The sequence below is a fragment of the Ruditapes philippinarum genome, unplaced genomic scaffold (genome assembly GCF_026571515.1).
Source record: "Ruditapes philippinarum isolate M1 unplaced genomic scaffold, ASM2657151v2 ctg1554_1_1_1_1, whole genome shotgun sequence".
In the NCBI taxonomy this organism is placed as follows: domain Eukaryota; kingdom Metazoa; phylum Mollusca; class Bivalvia; order Venerida; family Veneridae; genus Ruditapes; species Ruditapes philippinarum.
The window spans coordinates 119,970-137,058 of NW_026867169.1; the positions used below are offsets into that span (position 1 = coordinate 119,970).

The window sequence follows — 17,089 nt, forward strand, 5'->3', positions numbered from 1 at the left end:
TAAAAATTTAGAATAAAAGGAACAATTATTTGTTACGCCAGTAATTGGTTCCTATATCTTCACATTGAAATGCTTCACATTGAATCACTGCCGCTAATTCATCGATAAATGCAAATGACGATCTATTAACTGTGTAAAATATAATATTTTCTAAACTAAACTGAACTTTCAAATTAGTGATCTTTGTTAACAAAAACTAAAGCATGTATATTGTTTACAGAGTTATATCTATACAAGTAAGTTATACTGAATATTCGTTAAAACATGCCAATAGTTCATTATCAAAGTGTACTGCATCAGAAGGAAAAGCTAAACTTTGAAATCCTCATTAAACTCCTACTGACGAGGTGTATACTTTGTAAGCAATGTGCAAGTATTAAACTTTGCTGCATTGTTTCTTCCTCATTTTTTTAATTAAAGCATGTAGCGTTGCAATTGTTCCTGAGGCTTGTTTTTCTGTTCTATACATTACCCGAGCAGATTGAGAGCTGTGTTCATAGTTTGCACCTATAAAGCTAGTCCTTTTATAGTTATTTAGTGTCTGTTATTATCCGGTGGTATCTTTGAAGATGATTATATGTCTTGTATTGTAAACGATAGAGATCCCGGAGATATTAGCTACACCCAAAGGGTTTTATTTTTTCATGCTAATTCGTTAAGGGGAAAAGTCGTGTCTTGGTTATTTTCCATCTTTTCTTTTCGATTTTTAAACTCAACAGGGACCCCAAATCGCCTAAAACCCCCCATAGATTTTTTACAAAATGAAGTAATATTTTTAAACAATTTTCAATTTGTTCACTGTATAGTTTCTTGTCATTTGATGGCAATTTCAAATTGCTTCCTTTCATCTAAGAGCGATGCTGATTTCGGGAATGGTTGTTTTAGGGAAGAACATAAACATGATCTATGTCACAGTAACTTTCACCACCGGCTTCATACCAACATTATCACGTATACCACTGTCACATGTATACGCCAGTAGTATCCTCCCATTACAATCACGAATATGTATTTTATTCATTTTTCATTGAAGAGGGCAAGTCTTAGAAGTTGAAGAGAACATTCTTATCCTGTTTTATAAGTACATGTGGACATTGATTAGCCTGTTTCCATTCTGACTTTTCGTAAATCACATTCACATCATGATTCACACATCTAAATGAAGTTCTGCAGTTATCGTTTCTTCAGATTTATTTTCAAGGTATTAAAACATATATTTTCGCCACTTGGTTTGTACTACAGACATGACGATCTTCCTTGTCATATCAACTTTTTTTTCATTCACTGCGAAAAATACATGGATATACGGAAGTGTACGGAATTCCGTATATCATTGATATACGTGTAAGAATACGGGAAACTTGAAATACGGAGATGTACGGGACCGTATATTATATCAGTCCGTATATGACTAGTATACAAACTCCGTACACTCGTAATATACGGGAACTTTGATGTACGAAGTCCGTATTTTACTAATATACGGAATTTTTATAACAAGTCCGTATATTACTAAAATACGAAATTCCGTATTCGTGCAAATACGGATTCTGTATATAGAAATAGCGAATGAAAGTTTACTTCTAAATAGCCTATTATCTTGTAAGAGTAAAGAAATAGTCTGATCATATATTTGTCAGACATTTGGCAATTAACACAATGCAAAATTTCCTGGAGTTATTAACGCGTCAATTGCGTACAAATTATATCGTCAGTGCACAGAATGTGTACGACATCCACCTGTAACATGCAGACGCGCTATTCTAGCTCAATACCGCTTAGTTTGCTTTTTAGCATACAACCGCAGATAAATAGCGAATACTTTACAATTGCGATTGACAATTAGATAGTACTGTTTTGCATTTTGCATCTATGGTGAATCATGTTATTTTGTAATTTCCATTTCATTATCATTATAATATTTTATAATGATAAGTCAAACATGAGAAAATGATAATGTTGAAATTGTGATGTTCAAAACATGAATTAATTATAATAAAATCGTGAATCTGTGAAGTTAAAATCGTGAAAGTTAAAATAATTGTGAAATCATGAAGAGGAAATCGGGATTGTCCACACCGCATTTAAATTTTACGTTGATATATATCCTATAGAAATAGGCTATACATAATATAATACATGTATTGCATATGTAAAAAAAAAACAATGATATCTCATTCATTCATTCATTCATTCATTCATTCATTCATTCATTCATTCATTCATTCATTTATTCATTCATTCATTCATTCATTCATTCATTCATTCATTCATTCATTCATTCATTCATTGAATCAATCAATCAATCAATCAATCAACCAATCATTCATTCATTCATTCATTACTCATTTATTCATATATTTCTTATTTATTATTTTTTATTTATTTATTTATTTAATCAACCAATCATCCATTCATTTATTCATACATTCATTACTCATTTATTCATATATTTCTTATTTATTTATTTATTTCAGGAAACAAAGATTTGCATTTCTGTACACAAGTTTTGAATAGAAATCTTATGAAGTTCCAAATTCCCCAATTTTGATTCTTTTCGCGCGGTCTCATTTATGACATAATATTGTGTAATAGCCACGTGCTGTATTGCCACAACATTGAAGACAATACTGATTAAGCCGGATATTGATCAGGATATTGATCATAAACGCAGCAGGGTATATCGAGTGTCGGTTTTCTCCGATTAGGTAAGTTAGCGCAATTGGTGTTGAATGTCTTAACGGTATTTTTTACTGTCAATTTCTAATATAATTCATGTACGAAATAAGGGAATTAAATTGTGATCTCATAACCGAGTCTCTGTGTGATTTTGTTCCAGATATTATAAAGACTCTAACCAGTAATATTAAAATGAAACAGACATATCTGCTGTATTCTTTCCAATTTTTATGCAGCGTCGTGTTGTTGTTATCCTTTAATTTGGCGGAATTCGTCATTTAAACAAGACACAATTAAGATTTATCTTAAAGTAAGCTTTGAAGTACCCTGCCGATATCTAAATTAACAAGCTAGAATCAGATGGATGTCACTGGGGTGTATGTACATGAATTGTTGATAGATGATGTCAAATTATTCGAAATAGCATTTCTTGAAAAATATCATCATCATCTCCCGAGTTCCCTCGTCTCCTATCAGCCGTGTTTCTGCATAATTCGGTGACCTGAAAATTGTTCAGGACAGGGGAACATGACCGTGCTATGTAAATTAACATTTGTTAACTGGTTAAAATAAAATTATGTATTTGTAAAAGTAAATTTCTGTTTAAAAAATAAAAATTGTCGTAGTTTGATTTAAAAACTCAAGTTAAGAACATACTAAATTATTTATTGATAGTAAAATCACTTTTTAAATTGGACTTTTGAATTTTTACCGATACTCGAAATATTCTTATACTAATAAAGTTTTATTTTAATTATGAAATCCGCAGATAATGTGAAAGGATCTTTATACTTCATTTATGTGTATAAGTAAGTAAGTAAGTAATTTATTTATTTTAATGGGGATACGGACAAAAGACCCCCCCCCCCCCGGACGAAAGGACGAAAGACCCCCCCCCCCAAAGTCCATCAAACAATTGTAATTGAGAATCTCGTCAGTTTAAATCTGGAACTTGATGTATTTTAACAAATAAATGCAATTGTTTTAAAAGATATTTTACATTAAGATTTAAATTTCAAGGTACAAATGTTCTAATTTGATTTATTGTGTAATTCGTACCTATAATTCATTGATGATATGAATGTTTTTATGTTTACTTTATTATATAGTGTGCAGTACAAATGTAAATGATATTTTCAGAGAATCGCTTTTCAAAGTTTATCAAGGAAATAAAAGTGAAAGGCGCATACTTGTTTAGATTTATTTGAAGTATAACCCAAGTTCCCGAGCACTGGACGTGTAAAAAAAGATAGTAATCAGTCTGGTCTATGAACCTTAGGGTGGGGGGGGGGCTTTTGTTTGATGAACTGGGGTGGTCTTTTGTCCTACCTTTATTTTTGATGGGGTTTGGCTTTTGTCCTATGTGTTAATTTAATGGGGGGCTTTGTTTTACCCGCTTATTGTAGTTGTAACAAAAATTTGTGTTATTTATACATATTTCCTAGCGCTTCTAAAACGTCTTTCATTATTATCATAAATATTGTTATTATTACATGTTTTATTATTATTGTTATTATTATTATTATCATCATCATCATCATCATCATCATCATCATTATAAATATTATTATTATTATTATTATTATTATTATCATCATCATCATCATCATCATCATCATCATCATCATCATCATCATCATCATCATCATCATCATCAGTTTTATTATTATCATTTATTATTAATATTATTATAATAATTATTATCAAAAATAAATAAATAACCGATTGAGCATTAGAATCAAAGTTTTGCCTACGAAAATGTATCTATGGTTATGTTAAACATGTATGCAAAGTTATCGTTTATGATATTTCCAATTTAATATTGCATTATTTTGGATCGAATAAAGGTCTTAGTATGCTTGTTTCTTCCGCATTATAAATCCGTGGCATTATTAATGCTAAATGCTTTATTACACAAACGGTATCTAGGCATATCGCGCGTTTTCAAAACAGCCAATGAGTTTAAAGCGTTGGTTTTGTATCACGTGAATCCTATAAACCTATCAGAAATAGCGCGGGCGAAATAAAAAAAGAAAAAAACGGGATTGGAAATGGATAGTTAATAAAATTCAGAATATTGCAAAACAAGGTAGGTTAAAAGTTATTTTTTATCGTTGCAATATCAATATGCGATCAATAGAATAGTTGCATTTTGTGACAACAGCTTATTTCATGGTTAAACAGATTTGTTTTTAGAAAACTTTAACACGTACTGTTTAATCTGTTTCGCTATCCAATATGGCCGCCGGATTAGATAATTAAAGCAGGGATGTATCCTTAAAAAAAGGGATGTATCCCTAAATTTAGACCGGGAGGTTACGAGTTTGATATTGATTTCTAAACTGTGTCTTGTTTAATTAATAATTTGTATGAAAAATGCAAAAACAAAAAAATGAAAAGGGCATTTGTTAAATGCGTTAATCATAACTTCCCTTCAGGGTAAAAAAGACACCGAGTTAAAAATTACGACATTTAAACATCGAAGATGTCAAGATATTACAGCCCCTGGACATGGTAGTACAAAGGGATTAATCAGTGTGTGTGACACGACCTCTGTATGCTTGATTGGTCAACTGATTGGACTTTATAATCTTGTCACTTAACATCAGGGGAAGATCATATCAAAAAGAGACACTCAAATTCTATTTATTTTAATAGTAATTTATGAAATTGATAGCCGAAAAATAGGTTATGTTTTATCTATTCAGTATAATAACAAAAATTATCAGATTTACAGATAAACATATTTTAAAAGAAAATTGCTTAGTATTTCTAAAAAGTAGGTTTATAAATTTTTAGATAAAATTGTTTCTCAGTCTTGATAATTTAACGAGCAGAATACTTGTATTATATTCGCAGTTTTTATTTTTATACAAATCCCCATTATTTGATGCAAACATAAGTCAATTTAAAGACTCCGCTATTTTCAATTTTATACACATTTTTTAAGTTTCTGTACACATGTTGTTATATATTTCTTATTTATATTAACCTATTCTTAAATGAATACAAATCTTAAACAAAAATAGGAAACAAATATTTCTTTTTTATTTAAATCATTATACATTTAGATGAATAAATAAAATGAAAATAATTGTCAGAATTTTTTATTTACATTAATACAAAGAATGACAGATACATATCTGTATGATTGCATGTAATATGGCCGACAGGTGTTAAGTTTAACAGTTAACTGTTAATTCACTACCCTTGGTGTCAAAAGATAATTGAGCCGCGTCACGACAAAACCAACATAATGGGTTTGCGACCAGCATGGATCCAGACCAGCCTGCGCATCCGCGCAGTCTGATCAGGATCCATGCTGTTCGCTATCGGTTTCTCTACTTGTTTTAGAGTTTGTAAGCGAACAGCATGGATCCTGATCTGATCAGACTGCGCGGATGTGCAGGCTGGTCTGGATCCATGCTGGTCGCAAACCCATTATGTTGGGTTTTTTCTTGACGCGGCTCATATGTTTATTTCTACATTGATACGAAGCTTAGATCAGGAGCCTGTTGTCGGTGTAAGAATTTTAAAACTCGTGAATATAAAATATCGCAACGAACCATGCAGAAGTTTTAAAACGGTTTTGTTTGTATTGTTTTAAATAGCGATTAATAGTAATTAGCAAGATCGAGTTTACTCGCATTTCAGGACAGACAACTCTTGGTTTTCATTCGATATTTTTGGTTATTTATCTACGTTATTCAGAATTACCCAGATTTTAAATTGTATATATATGAAGTGAGTTTTCAACAAAATTTAAATATTTTTTTCTTATTATAATTAAAACTCTTTGTTTAGTTTTTAAGATAAACATTACGCATAAGGTGATATCGCATGTGTCAGTCACAAACACGCGCCTGTTTGAGGTAACAGTTATTTAATATTTCATTATACATAAATTCAAACGCTTGAAAAACTATATTGAGTCTTTGTACATCACACATTTTTCGACATTCCATATATTGACTTATATTTCACATAAAGAAATTATGGTAACACACGCACGCACGCACGATCACACAAAAATACATAACTACACATGCACATAAAAGTGAACACGTTCCTACAGTATTAACACTTTCGCACATGTGATCACTTATGAAATATTTTCAATGTGCTCTTTATCATTTTATGCTGAAGTTATATTATGATTTTTCAGGACAGTGTACAGCGTGTTTAAATCTTCTAGAAATGCAGCTGTGCCCTCTTTATAGCAATTATAGATGAAGCAAAGTATGGTAGCAAGTTATATAGATGTAAGTTCATGTATACACATTGTTGTGTTTTGTGAATAAAATAAGACAATTACACGGACGTACTGTCTGTAAAGAAGAGTTACCCAGACTCATATATTCCACTCTGTACTGACGTCATGTGTCTATTCTTTCTCAAGGCAAAGTCAAATTTCCTTAATTACACGCATTTATTTTGACATGAATAAATGTGGTTAGTTATAAATACATTGGTTCTCTTTTATATCTTGTTAGAATCAATTCTTAGGCGGAATGATGTCACACTTCATAAAATGATGTCAATTAAGGCATATATGATATAAGCATTTTGCCGCGCATTTGAAAATGCTAACACATACTTGCTTTTAATATGCAAAAATCAAATATATAAAATATAAGAATTAACTCGAACACACACAATGGTTTGATATAGATGCACTGTGCATGCGACTTTATTTTATTAAATTAGTTTTCTTTTCTTAAACATATTACTGTATCAAATGTATTTCTTTACAGTTTAATCACTTTTATATATGTTAATGATAGTAATTTTTTAGTTACTACGTGCGTAAGCCGCTTTGATAATGTGAGAGTGACGTTACATTTTCTTTTGTACATGTACACTAAAGTTAACAACATTTGTCTCAATAGGTAAAACAGGGTTTTCAAAGCGAATATAATGTAAGACTGAAATGTCTTGATGGCAAAGTTAGTAAAGTCATTAGAATGTCATACACATTAAATTTTATCACAAGTTCGAGCCTCACAAGTTGTCTTTTTAATTTTACATTAGAAAAATGAATTGGGATAGAAAGGCAGTTTTTGTTATGATATTTAAAAATTTAGATATACATGCACGGATGATAGTGATTTTTATCCTGTATATAGTGTAGTATGTAGTAGTCATAGTACTTTTGCAGTGCAATAGTATTTCGTGCAAACTTAACTATAGTTGAAACAGTCTGTGTACAGTACCATGCATTCCGTATAAGTTTGCACCAACTTGCTAAATAGGGCTAAATATAGCTACATTTAAAACAAAATGAGAAGTAAATAGAAAATATCACAGCATTTATAATCTTTACAATAAATGACACAAAACTTTCTTACCTGATTGATAATTATAAAGCAATATTTTTGGGGAAAAGGTGCAATCCGAGCCTAGCTGTCTTGTATTGATATTTACCACAACCTTACCTACTGCATTACGCTGAGAGTTGGTTAATTTGTTGATAATTTAATTTATATAGCTAGCCTGTTTGAAGATAATAAACACAATATGATAGCTGTTTTACACCTGGATAGTGGACTTGACCACCTCGTCACTTAATTATCATACTAAACGCACAGTACTTGTGCGCACGTGAAACATTATGCGTTGATACGTAAATGTTTCACGTGCGCACGTAAAGTTGCATTCGCATGTATTAACTAAAATATTTCCTATGTTATTTTATGCAATTGTCACATATGATACGTATATTTTATTATCTGAATTTGATTTCATACTATCAGATTAATGCTATAGGCAAGGGAGGATATTTTGATTTATATTTTGTAAGAATAATCACTTTATTTTTAGAGATGACACACTGTAAGAGATTCTATATTCAACTTACCTAGTTAAACAGTCTTAACAATAAAAAAATATTAATCTACACTATAGTATATTGAAGGTATTCATTCGTTGCTGAGATAGTTTTTGAAACAATTGAAATTGAAACAAACAATAATCCAAATTTGTTATGTTTAACGTTTTATATAAATGAGAAGTATAGCTGGGTATTCCGCCTTTTACTTAACTGGATATCATTGTGCAAACACGGATCTACATCTGAGTAGCAAATATCTGTACTTTTAAAGCCCTTTTTCAAACGAATTGACTCCTACTAACGATGCTAATACACATCGTAAAACGATCAAAACGATTATGTCAGCACTTTTTCCCAATACAATGTTATTCTGTATTAATATATTTTTAATCAATAAAACACTCTTTACATAGAAGTAAGATACCATTATCATTTATATTACAGGTGTGAAATAAATATATTCGTAAAGGTTTTATAATAAAAACATATAACTTATCATCCGTCATAGATTAATCATTTCATTTAAATCCTGTGTAAATGGTTGCTTAAAATGACATCTTTATCCTCAATAATATAAAATAATTTTGAAATTTGCGTTAGAAAAAAATGTATATATGTATACGCTCATAAAATGCTTGTGTATAGTCTTTTTGAAAGTTGTGATAACTATTTCATGACACTATTTAAATAGGATTTTAAACTCTCTTTTTCAGATACACACATGGCGAAGAAGATTGTAATATCTGGAGATAACATTTCCTACGTCACGAAATAGACACCGTCACACTGGTCTACGTAACATTCCTATAGATGATTGATATATTTAAGTGCTTTTAAGAACTGTGTTTGTATGACGAATTTCTGTGAATACGGATTTTTAGTTTTAATGATTATTATTAAAACTTTCTGTAATAATCAATTTGTGCTCCTAAAATAATATGTGAATGTTAACACAAATGATATGAATATCTTTAAAATGTTTTATGGGTCTAATACAAGTGGCTCATAAAAATCATTGTTAAGATAAATAGAATCGAACTTCAAGTTGGTATACTTTGTTCTAGATTTAAACAACATGCAATTCATAAAGGTTACGACTTGAAAATATCGAAAAATGTACATGTATAATTCGATCTCTAAAGAAAATGTCGCAGTGCGAATTTTCTCCACTGTGATACGTATTTCATGACTCTGTATCGCAACATACCGGTATATCGCCGTTCCGTTGCAACGCTACATTAATTTGTCCCTCTGGAATAAGGCTTGCAACAAAATATGACTTTTGTAGCGAAAACATGTTTTCTTTGTTTAATATATGTATACATATTGAATATATGTTTATGAAATAATAAATATTTAAGAGTGACTCGATTTGGTTTTTACTTTATTATTTGAAATACTCCAATTGTGAAGATAAAGTTCTTAAGCATATGATTTTACAGTTCCTATTCAAAATGTGTAATAAAACATGTTCTATTGTACAAGTCTGCATTTCGGTCATGTATACGTGTCACTTATATGTAAATGCATGCTTTTGATATTATATGTATCTTCTTTTATCAAGAAAATACAGTTCTGTATTCCCTGTGGACAACTAAAAATGCAATTCCGTATATCCCCTGTATATATTGAAAATACGATTCCGTATATCCCCTGTATATGTAGAAAATACGATTCCGTATATCTTCTGTATATGTAGAAAATACGATTCCGTATATCATCTGTATATGTGGAAACTACGAGTCCGTATATCCTTTGTATATGTAGAATATACGGTTCCGTATATCCTCTGTATACGTAGAAAATACGAGTCCGTATATCCTCTTTATATGTAGAAAATACGGTCCCGTATATCCTTGGTATATTTATAGTATACTAGGGATAACAACCTTGATATAGTCCGTATACGGGATTTTATTCCCGTATACTTCAAAAGTACGAACAAAAATACGTACATGTATATGGGGCAAATACGGAATTCCGTATATGCCTGATGCATATACGGACTTCCCGTATACCCGGTGTTCCCTATACGGACTCGTATACTTGGTCCGTATATTCGACGAATACATCCCGTACACGCCCGTATATGTAAAAAATACGGGACCGTATATTCCCGTATATCAGTATAATTTTCGCAGTGATTAGCATTATCTCATCAATTTCAACATCCTCTAAATCCCCAGATAACTTGATAAATTTAAATCGTTGTAATCAGGAAATTAAAACAGTCTGCCAATAATAACAATAGTTACTTTGAAATAAATAATAGAAACTGAGAGATAAATTTGTCATATTTTGTAAAAATCTATCTTTATATCAGTTGATGTGGAAACAATATAGACGAATTGCGCTGTATAGAAACAATACAGACGAATTGCGCTGTATACATGAAACATGATTTTAAAGGTATTGTTCCCAGTGTCAATCAATGCCAGAAGGCAGATATGAGCTTTTATCTCCAACAAATGGTGATTTCTTTAACTACTTTTTTATAACTTCAGTATTAACATTCATCAATAGAATACTCATATTTTCAGAGGACAAGCAAAAGACATATAAATTAATCTTCCTTAATTAATCCAAAAAACGTCTATATGCTGGATGTTAATGGCTGTATTTCATACTTAAATATCGTTCTATAATTAAATGAACATTTATGTTACAAGATGAAATAGTAGAACAAGTTAGATATGTCCTTAATGTTAAATTTTAAGAGCATACAAAATTAAAATGATAATAATAATAATAATAATAATAATAATATGTACACAATTCTAATTTTTGTACCTGTTTTTATCTGAAATATTTTCATGTCAGGAAGTCTAGATATGTGTTCTGCACATCATTTTATTAAACATAATAATTCAACTGATCTTTTTATTTATTATTATCGGTTTAAAAGAAGCAGAGCGAACAAGAAATTTTGAAACGGAAAATGATTAGGTATGACTTTGACCTGAAGAAGATCAAAGCTGCGCTTTGCTAATCGTCTCATGGTGTTTTAAAATTATTTCCGTCAAGCAGTTTAATTTCCTTCTTCCGGTTCAAAATATTTAGACCGGACACGAAACCTAACAGGAGGACAGACGGTTGGAAGGAAGGATGACCAGATGCATAACAATCGCCGATTTTATTTTTAGCGTACAATACAAAAAGCAAGACAAAACTGTGTTTCTACTTCAAATACTATATTTTTGGTATGCACTGGGCCATTTTCATTAAAATGTACTGCAAAAAAATAAAGGAATAGAAAAAACAATGGCAACATTTACGCTCAAACCACACTCATTAATTTTATCAGCCATTCATTTAAACACATTTGCTATTGCGGATGTAAACATCAAGATTGTTTTGTGCATAGATCGTGAGACTAGTATTGTTGCTATCAAAACCAAACCTTTTGCCGCCTACAAAACTGTATGATTTATTTGGTAAATGGGTTCGTGCTGGTTGAATGTTTATTTAAATTTGAAAATTGAATTTTTCCACCCATTTGCAGCAGGTGTTTAAAGAATATTGAATAGATAAGCTAATGTTAGTTCAGTGTTTTGTTATAAATAGCACATTTTTATACAACTTTCAACTGCCACCTGATTGACATTTCAAAACTGTACGAGGGATGATCCCAAAGTTTGTGGATAAAGATGAGAGAATAAAATACGGATTTCTAAAAAAAGCTGTATGGGAAATTTTGAAAATGTTGCAGGGTCAGTTTGGTTAAGCCTGTGCATGGACAATATTGTAAAGTGCAAGTTTCCGTCCACCCCGTCCGTATCATCAGCCCTAATTCAGCTGAATTCAACATTAAAATTCTACGAAACATAGAATAATGAATTATTGAATAAGAAAAATCGGCCGTCAACTTGTCCATGCGGTTTATGATAGAACCTGTGACCTTTTCGTCGCATTACATGATGGCACGTATAATAATAAAGTAAAAGAATGCATGTGCCTTTACCGAGAGAAAAATGGGTGAAATTTAATAAAATGGAATTTAAATAGGGATAAGATTTTATGAATCCTTAATACTTAATTGTCCGTCAAAGAAGAAAATGAAACAAAATCAAAGGGCAACATATTCTTTGAGTGACTATACAGTATTCATTTAAGGGAACTTAAACCACCAAACTTAAAAAAGATCTTGATATAAAGGTCCAAAATGAAATAACTGATTGTATAATAAATGTAACGATAAAGTTGTATTTAGCAAAAAAGGAAAGAAAATATCACGTTTATGATTGAATTAACGCAACGGCATTTAACAGCATACATACTGCACAATCAACGCTGATATGACGTTAAAATCAAAACAAAAATATTTTTTCAACAAATAAAGTAATTACATTTTGTTCATGGAAAATTAATATTGAAAAAGTTTTAATAGAAATACAGTGCAGAAAATGACGATCGTAAGCTATCAAAAAACAAGAAGGTTATACTAAACGATCATTCGTAAACAACTTTACGAATACCTCTCATAATCCTATGAAATTGTTCACAATCTCCACAAATGTCAACACATTTACGATATCTCTGAATCCAATCTTTTTTTTTAAAAAAGCATGTTGTAAAACGTATAGGCTTTGACAACATTGTGTATAATTTTTCAGTAAGTGTGTAACTATGCTAATAAAAATTAATCAAGCGTTCAATTCGTTTAAAATAAATTATAAAAGGTGATTTCAATATAAGTTGTCAAACTCTTACGCCTTACAATATTACTAAGAAAAAGGCGTTAGCACACTCCGCTGACTTCAAGAACAACCCTCGGCTATTGTGTGTTTAAATATTATGTAAATTATTGTATTGCATCACTTAATGACTTAGCGTAGGTGTAGGTGTACAAGAGGTGTCCACTGCTTTACATAAATAAATACTTTGTGTACAATTCAACATCAACGCAGATCTAAACAGAGAGCTTTACAACACGCATCGTGTGCTAAAATTCTTTGTTATTTTGGTAAGAATTTTATATTGTTAAGCAGTTTTCACACAAATTTTGAATCTTCAAATAGTCGCAAGTTTTACAAAACACGTTTCTTCTGCTACACTAGATATTTTATTTTTAATTTAATTTGCAGAAAAATAGTTTTTGAAAATATAAATAGATAAATACATGTGTATATTGCGATATATCTCAAGAGAAGTATTGCTCCAAGTTAATTAAGACACGTGTTCGTAGACTTCGTTCCAATGTTTTTGAACACTTTACCATCAAGTCTAAATGAAATTAAGATTTTGGACCTTTCCAAATATCTTTAAAAACACACTTGTTCAAACTTGCAAACCAATCATAACTGGAAAATAATCATAATGAAACACTACGGCCTATATATCTAAACAAGTATTTTCTTTTATTATGTTTATTTCATTTATTCTTAAGCGACGCAAATGCATTTTTATTTATGTACGTTGTCTTCTATATACCTAAGATCGCTTTTACGACTTATTTAAGGTTTTATAATTTCTATAATGTCTTAATTTTCAATCATAACTTTATTCTAACCTGTTTTAAAAATATTAATCATGTTTGGACATTGTAAATACACATATTTTTTAAAAGGAAGATCAAAATATTATACGTACCTGTCACAATACAAGGTATATAATGCCTTTGTTACATTCATTGTTTCGTATCCGACCAGGTTCAAATTGGTTCGATGGCGCACTAAAACTGTTAATATCATATGGCGAATTCTTTTAGCTTAACTCTTGGGGAAAGACCACAGGTGCCTTTGTGCACATTATTTCAGCACGAACGGGAACCTAACTAGAACCACTGATGTTCTCTATGCAAATTTAAAATCGTTCTCATATACAATATGCCTTTGGCGTGATTCGAACCAAGAAAGATGGAGGAAAATGGTTTAATGCCAACATTCTTAACAAATTGATCATAGATGCCATTGTTTCAGATCCATAAGGTCTGATATCAGACAAGTTTCAGATTTTTTTAGTCAGGGTTAACAAAAATATATGTTATTGTGATGACTTATTTTGAAACAGTCACGTAAAATTTATACCATATGAATGAAATTTTGGAGACCATACTTGAAAGATTATTTTCATTGCTGATATCACTTTGTGCTCACTAAATACAACATTTATTAAAAATTACAATGAAAATAAAGCTAAATAATTTAATGGTCTAATTCAGTCAGTGCTTTTTAGGGTTGACATTTTGTCTTTTCCTCTTTTCTGGTGGCAAAGGACTCTTTAATGTGATTTGAAAAGACTTAATCATGTTTATTGATCCGTTTTAGCCAGTGCCAGAAGTAGGGGTGGTTGCCTTGGCTAATATTCAACTTACCTAATCTCACTTACTGAAAATGTATCAATTTGCTTACGTTCCTTTGCAGGTGCACATAGAAACAAGAATGACAAAATACATGCAATTTGTTCTATTGATTTGTCTTATTGGATTTGCCCTCGGAAATAGTAATGATAATGCAGGGTGCAATGTTGTATCAGAACAACCCGGAGGACATTTTGAGCTTAGTCAAGAGCAAGAACAAGAAATAGTAAAAAGTAAAAGGTAGTAGAATTTTTTAATGATTTTTTTTATGAGAAAAACAATTTAAATGGAAAAAATGATGATTTGACATTGATTAAGAGAAGAATATTACACAAACATAATTGATTCCTAGACAATATTGATTCTTTCTTATCCAACATATCAAACATATATCATGCTGGCTGCATTATCAGAGATCCTTTTTTATTTCTTATTTTAATGAAACACCTAGATATTTTTAAATCGTGTTAATCACCAGCACATATTGATGTTAATATTCATGGGTGCAATGAAATTGTATCATTGGAAAATGCTGAACAAAGTAAGACCAACGCGTTAGAAGCAATTAATTGATATATATATTTGTATTTTGAGTTTTAAGCTTGGTACAACATTCACGATCTAAGCAGGTCATATTGGACTGATGGGTTATTTGTGTTATATTTTGATCAAGAGTATGACTAGCCTTAAAGAATAAAATGTGCAGTTAATCTAATAGCACAAACAAAAAAACCTTAAATCATATAATTTAACCAAAGCAACATTAACAATTGCGTGATTGACGTTTAAAACATAACAAAAATTATCAAAATACAAATTATCAATAAATACTTACACAATATTTCCACTCATATAAACATCAAACTATTAAATAGGTACAAAAATGGAAGACGGGTGCCACCCACTGGTAGATAACCAAGCCCGACGTCACAGAATAAGACATTGCAGATTGTAGATTGTAGATTGTGTTGATAGATGAAAATAGATTACTGAAACAAAAAAGACATACTGTAGTTTTAATTTAACACCCATCTGATTAATATGCTCAGCCATACAATATTTGTTTTCCATTCCCACACTCGAACAGTCAGAATACCAATTGAGCTATCCGGTAGGCTTCACATTTTCTCTTTAATAATGAACTGTTCTAAACCACAACATATTTCCCCACTATATTGATTTGTGTCCTTGAATTTCTGATGTTTACAGAGCATAGTGAAATACATTCAGGGTTATATGCAGTAACAGGATGAGAAAAACGTTCAGCTTGACCGAACTCGAACCTGTGACCCTCATAATAATGTACCGTGGCTGTAGCGATTGAGCTATCTGGCCGCTTACACACTTTCTCCCCTAAATAGTGAACAGTTCTAAACCCTGACAGATACATTTAGATTATTAAACTAACAGGTAGATTAATTCTTAAAAAATTAATTAGGAAAAAACTTACATATTCATAGTCTTAATCAAAATAACAATTTATATATTGTATAATTATTTTTACTAAATAAGGGCTTAGACAGTTATGGTTGTGCGATTATTTATAGCAGGTCAATTTGAAAGTGAACATAACTGTACAAATACATGTACAATATCTATTTTTTGTAAAGATAAAAAAACTAACCTTTTTTCTATGATGAGAAATTTTATGACGGCTGATTAGTATTTTGCATCAGGGGGGGGGGGGCACCGGGCAAAAACATGAAAATACAACAACCGAAGCACTTTGTGGTATATTGTATTTTCATGTTTGCATTTGGCGCCCGGTAATTTTATGTACTTTGTTGGTTTTCACATATTTCATGTAACACAAATCACCCACTTTAAAACTGAGTGCAAAAGTTTATTCAAGTGCAAGTAACAATCTACTCTATGAAAAGTCTGCTGTCCGGTTGACTTTGGAGCTCGAGAGGTTGAGATCAAACTATGCAAATGTAAGAAAAAAAATAGAATAACAGTTCTGAATATGATTTTTTGAGACAATATAAATTGTATTGCTTGATCCAAGTTTTAAGGACATTTTCAATCAATACATGTATTATCATATATAACTTTAAATAAAAGTATCATCCCTTTAATTATTATGTCATTACTGTAACTCTGTAAATACAGAAATATTCTCATCATATCCATATACTAAGATATAAATGTATGCACATGACAATAATAATTCCAAGTTTCTATTAAATAAATATGAAATCCTAACATTAACACTAAAATTGGTACTAATGAATGGAAATCAAAATCTAGTACTAGAAAGAAAACTATAATGTATGAACTTT

General features: G+C 30.7%; 2 long non-coding RNA genes across 2 annotated transcripts; both read left to right on the forward strand.

Annotated features, from left to right (window-relative positions):
• Positions 1-4,459: 4,459 nt before the first annotated feature.
• LOC132735132 (uncharacterized) lies at positions 4,460-9,428 on the forward strand. The gene is made up of 3 exons (XR_009626411.1): positions 4,460-4,768; positions 6,845-6,941; positions 9,223-9,428. It is a non-coding gene; the product is annotated as an uncharacterized LOC132735132 (long non-coding RNA).
• A 3,913-nt stretch (positions 9,429-13,341) lies between these two features.
• Positions 13,342-15,803, forward strand: LOC132735131 (uncharacterized). The gene is made up of 3 exons (XR_009626410.1): positions 13,342-13,472; positions 14,872-15,047; positions 15,683-15,803. It is a non-coding gene; the product is annotated as an uncharacterized LOC132735131 (long non-coding RNA).
• Positions 15,804-17,089: the final 1,286 nt, after the last annotated feature.